At 50.5% G+C, this 5,800-nt stretch overlaps 1 long non-coding RNA gene across 1 annotated transcript; it reads right to left on the minus strand.

Moving 5' to 3' along the window:
• Window positions 1-555: 555 nt before the first annotated feature.
• On the minus strand, window positions 556-1,896 carry LOC122385409. Its single transcript, XR_006257202.1, has 3 exons — window positions 1,355-1,896; window positions 884-1,059; window positions 556-666 (listed from the first exon to the last, which is right to left on the minus strand). It is a non-coding gene; the product is annotated as an uncharacterized LOC122385409 (long non-coding RNA).
• Between the last annotated feature and the right edge of the window lie 3,904 nt (window positions 1,897-5,800).

The raw sequence follows: 5,800 nt of genomic DNA on the forward strand, positions 1-5,800 counted from the left end.
TGTATTACGATATAGGCGCGGTCCAGTAGGTTAAGGAGGTATCTCATTAAGTATGTGAGTCGAGCTTGTAATGGATATGGTTTGTAAGAAGCGACGAAACCAGCTGAAGCGACATGATTATTTGCCGCCGACCGGGCTCTGTACCGCAAGGACCCGCGTTCCCTCAGAGTAAGGATGCGTCTCACTAAGCCTGTGGGTCGAAAAACGTACGTGTTTGTGTTTTAGTATACCGCTAATAATGCTAATGCTGTGCGAGCTTGATGTAGAATAAATACTAATACCAATCACTTCTGTTAGGGCATACGAAGGGAGCGAAGGGGAGGTGATGTATATCGATATGGGGACGAAGAAACCGACTTGTTTTGTACAAGGCGCTACATCGACACTGCCCTGGCGCTTCCATATCATCTCCAACTGATTGCAACCCACAGCCACCACCGCCGCCTTATCGTTCAGTCGTCTGATCCCCACGCTCTCCGATAATACGTGATTTCGTCGGTTATCGTTTTCCGCTGCCTTTGAAATTTTAGCTGTCACTGTATAATAGCGCAGATGCAGGTGGGGAAATTCGTTAATATGTATTACAAGTCAACCATGACAAATTCAAGCATGACAAGCAAGGCACGGGAGTCTTCGGCACGGGAGTCTTCAGCTTCGCCGGTGTATCTGTAACAAACAGAAATTGGTGTTAGAATTAGACCATAGAGTCCTCACAGCTACGCACATTACCGATCGTGAACCCAAAGCCCTGGTGATCAAAAGAAGGGGAAAAGCAAGATCTGCTGTCGAAGCTCGTAAAGTAAACTGGTTGTGGAGAGTCGGCTGAATTGGTCAACAGTATATGGCGGTAAACATCGGATAAGTCAACGTTGATGATCCTTACCTGAGCTGGGCTCAAGAGAGCTCCAGAAGAGCCCACTCGATATCCCCATCGAGCCATTCTGGCCGAGCGTAGTTTGGGGAATTTAAGGTGAAGATTATTTTCCGAAGCCGGTGAATAATTTCTTTATTTCTCCGGCGGGCCCGCTCCATGTCGCGGCGGGCGACCTCCAAATTTCCCTGCAAGGAACCATCACAGCCGTTAATAACAACCACCTTAGACGTTAGATTTTACTAGCGAACCATTATACTATCACTCGTAAAAGTTAAATCCAACCATCAAAACAATTTGAAATAGATTTCACCATCCGATGCGAGAACAAATAACGACGGGTGACATTACACAATGCTCGTTCATCATGTAAGTTGACCCTCCCATCAACGTAGTTATTTCCATGAGTGAAGTGATCACAACGAGCGGTCCGACAAGCACAGTGCTACAAATGGCTCAGGGTAGAGCCTAAGAAATTCTCACCTCAGCCGCGTGGAGGTCGTCCTTTAATCGGACGATCTCGTTGTACAATTCGCGGGGCACCTCGGCCGCGGACCCCGGCGGGCTCTCGGGCCGACTTGCCTCCGTGACAACCTCCACAGACGTGGTAGACATGATGACAATATGCCGCAGGCGTGCCGGAGCCTTTAAATACCGCCTCAGGCGCCGCGCGTTGATTCGCGGAGCATAATGGCCAGAGATGCAAGCCATAGGAGCCACACCCAGAGCGTCGAGATTACAATAGCTAAGAACAGTACGTTACCTAGCAAAGGATGTACGCGACGGGATAGGGATCGTAACGATCGATATGTGTAGTGTGTTGGGGTGGTAGTGATCGATAACTAATATGACGAGGGTTCGTTATCAAGAGAAGAGGGCTGACGATTGAGGTTTGCATCTCTCGCTGAGGGGAGGCACCCACCGTCTCTAGGAAGGGCTAGCTCCCATTGGGCGTCGCCATTCCCTTATATGGAATGCATAGAAGTCCGCCAGGACTCACGCCCTGATTTTCAGGCCCATTTCAAAGTAGCACTTCCCCAGTAACGTCGATGTAACGTCAATAAATGAGCTCCACCACTTTATAACCGATAATTAGTCAGAACAACCCGTAACCACTGGCCATGCTACATTTAGAAGTGCTGCCGGCATAGTTATCGTACTGTCAGATACATGGCCGGTGATTTTGTGCTACTAATCGGCACGTATTGAGAAGGTCATAACACGGCGGCTCGGCAGTCAGCCGAGCGGCGGCATCCCGAGGTATAGGACTCGGCCACCAGGTGGCAGGGCGAGCCGCTGTTATTGGGCCAGTGGGTCGCGGGTAGCGGGCGACAGGATCGGCGCGCAGAGACGGGGTCAGAGCGGATTCGAACCAGCAGGGTTAACGTACGAGTGGTTACGAAGGGTTAATAATGGGCAGTAGAGGCTCGATCAGGGGGGCCAACGTTCGGATGCTGCTCAACTGACTAACCGAATTGAGACGTTGCGTTATTAAAATACCAGCGATGACCATCGATGAAGACACCACGGTAGTGGTACCGGGCATCTGAGGCCAGACGGCTTGCTTAGCCCGTCTCCTATGGCGTAAGGTTTACTAGCCTGACTGGGTGGGAACGAGATGCACTTCTATACATTTACGTCCAGACCGGAATGATATGAAGGACACACCGTCACGTATGCAGGGCATATGCACGTTTTCCGCCAGTAGTATCCGGCTACTGTTAGATTTCCCGCTTAGGTAATACTGGGTAACGAGGCAGTGAGAGGTTTCTATGGCAAGGAAAGGGGGAGACTGGTACAGTGCAGTTGGAGAGTAAGTGGGAGCTATGCCAAAGGCAAGAAGCCGAAGGTCAGGGGTGAGTCACCCAAAGGGCGGATAAGGCAAGCTGTAGTGTCCCGAATAAGTCCTCATACTTATTTTGTAAGGGTACCTTAATCGGTACTGGACAGCCTCAGGGAGGTAACGATGTTCTCCAGGACACGTAAGGCCTTGAAAGTAAATCCCAGGGTTTAAGGAGAGTTCCTGAGGAGAGTTCCAGGATATGAACGGAGGTCCCTGGGTCGTGAACGGAGGTGTTACACGCGGACCGGAGAGGGCATAGGTAATCTCTCCCGGATAGAGAGATAAGTCGGATGTAAATCGCGCATGTGTGTACCATAAGTCTATCGGACGTGTAGTGAATCCCATAAATTAGTAGGGTGGATATTTATGCAATTATTCTGGACGGCCCTGCGATAAGTATCTTTGTCGCCGGTTAGCGGAGCATACAATTACATATGGATTTCGAAAGGAGACATTTATCTCACCGGGGAGATCGTTATTAGTTAGACACCTGACACTATCGGAGGGACTTTTAGGGGTGCTCAAATAAATTCGGGGATTGAGTGATGAATGTACGTTGTTAGAGTAGATGGGTGTGGAAGGAACGACTGTATAGGTTAAGGCCGATAGGAGCGGAGCACAGCTCAGTTAGGGCAGTCGAGCTAATGAATCTCGAGGGTATCAAAAATAGCAACGCTAATACGATTTAAGTGGGCATTGTAGTTAATGGGAGGCCAGTAATATAGGAATCGGTGACTGGACGAATGACTACATTCAATTGATTAATTTAATTACCACCCATATGTTTGGCAGTGGTCATTGGGACTTCGAATGCCCCGTCCTATCACCTTCCGACTGTGCCACAACCCCAGCTGATCGGACTCCTCCATCCGTAATCCGAGCAGTGAAATAAGCACTCGTGAACCGGTCTATACTATGGGTCGAATAATCAAGCCTCCAATTTAAAAAGCATCTTCCATCAGATGCATTTGTATGCCGGGTGAATTACTGTCTGCTGAACTGTACTACACTTTATCTTGAAGAAGTAGTCTGTCTCTACGAAGTTATTTTAACTGCTACTGGCCCGGATGACCTGCTACAACGATGCAAGTTATAATCTCACGCCATACTCACCCTATCTACGGTCTTCCACATATGCTGAGTTACAAGAACCTCACCTAGACCCCTTTGGACACCTCACTCACCCAGACCCCCCTATGAAACCCGTGCTACAATTGGCGCCCAACGTGGGGCAATGATTATTTCGATCCACTGTGAAGCTAGTAAACAGGCACAAGCCGCCGAACCCATTGTAGGAAGATACTGAAGACGACTCTGTGAAGAAAAGAAAGGAGACGACGACCGCTGACACTGAACTGGTTGTTCCAGACTGCCACGGCCGACAAGATGGACAAGCTTCGGATGGTGGGAAACATCGACACCTACGACGGCGAACAAAATCTAGAAGAATGGATTCGCATGGTGGAACGAACTGCAGCCTTCACTGGGTGGACCGAGGAAAACACGTATAAGGCGGCCCTCTTCCGACTGAGGGGAGAGGCAAGTGAGCATATTGAACAGTTAAAAGCAGAAGGGCATATCAACAATTGGGCAGAGACGAAGAAGGCACTGAAAAGGAGGTTTGAAACAAATGGAAAGGAGCAGCTATATCAGCATTTGCTAAACACTGGAACGCAAGGCAACAAAACAGTCCAAGAATGGGCGCAAATTGTTCGGAAACTATCTCTACAAGCCGTTGGGGCAAGTGGGGTGAAGATGGAACGAGCAAATACTGCCGGGGCTGGACAAGACGACGACGAGGAAGAGGAACAGACCATCAACAGTGAGTCTACCAAAGCCATATTGAGCTTTATGCGGAAAACAAACTTCATCCGAGGGCTCAGAAGTAATCTCCGCCAAGTGGTATGGAGAAAGAACTGTCGGACATTCGAGGAAGCCGTAGCAGCCGCAACAGAGGAGGAAGCAATTGAACTGGCCCATAAGGAAGAGGAAGTTCTGAGCTGTTTCCGAGGCGGCTATGGACGTCAGGCATCAACGCCACTGGTGAACAGCATCGTCAACGCTCTGGAAGAACGTGAAGCAGCCAAACGAAGCGAGCAGGGCGCCACGGCAACCGAAACCCCTCGCCAAGGACAGGGAGCTCCCTCACAGCGGACAGTCCGTTTCAGGTCACCGGTGCCGCCTAGCTATACGTACAACGGCCGTAATGGAAATACGTACAGCCAACAACTACCACTCCCGAACGGCGGGCTACGACCGCGGTCAGACATGGGTCGCAGCATGAAGATCAATGAACCTTCGCAAGGACGATCGACGTTATACTTCACGGACGAAGAGATACGCCGACACTACGAAAATGGACTGTGCTTCGCCTGCCATCAGCCAGGTCACTTTAGACGCTACTGCCCGGTCGCGCCCAGACCCTCGGGAAACGGCCCTCGTCGGTTGCACTAGGGGGCCAGCCGACGGATCGTCCCAAGAGTCCCTCTGCAGACTGCTCAAGCAAGTACATCAATCAAATCCCACCACCAAAGGAGAATCTCGAACCCGAGCAAAGGACACCCGCAACTGACGCGGTAGTATGCACGTGCTACATCGGGATCGCAGGTCAGATGGCAGAAGTACTGATCGACACGGGTTCCAGTGTTACCCTGGTGCATGAAAACGCAGTCAAGAATGCGGATGTCAGGCACACAAGGCCACCCTCATCTCGTTTGAAGTCCGCAACGGGACACGACATCTTGGTAACTCACGAAGCACTGGTCAACTTTAATGTAGGAGGTCAGCTGATTGGACACTGGGCCTATGTGAGCCCACAGCTGACTCATCAGGCACTCATTGGGTACGATTTCATAGCCGGGAATGACATCATGATCGACGGTAAACGACAGACAATATACAGTCCATACTCAAGCCAGGTGCCACTGGGCGGAGCCAAACGGACGATGGAGGTCAGGACTCAACCTGACCCCAAGCCTACAAGAAGAAAAGAGGAACCACAGGAAAAGTCCCTTCCAGATCATGACGTGACCAGCAGCGGACAACGGGAACGACAAACCCAGGAGCACCAGCCATCACAGCAGGGC

Source organism: Amphibalanus amphitrite, unplaced genomic scaffold, assembly GCF_019059575.1.
Source record: "Amphibalanus amphitrite isolate SeventyFive unplaced genomic scaffold, NRLGWU_Aamphi_draft 000218F_arrow, whole genome shotgun sequence".
NCBI lineage: Eukaryota > Metazoa > Arthropoda > Thecostraca > Balanomorpha > Balanidae > Amphibalanus > Amphibalanus amphitrite.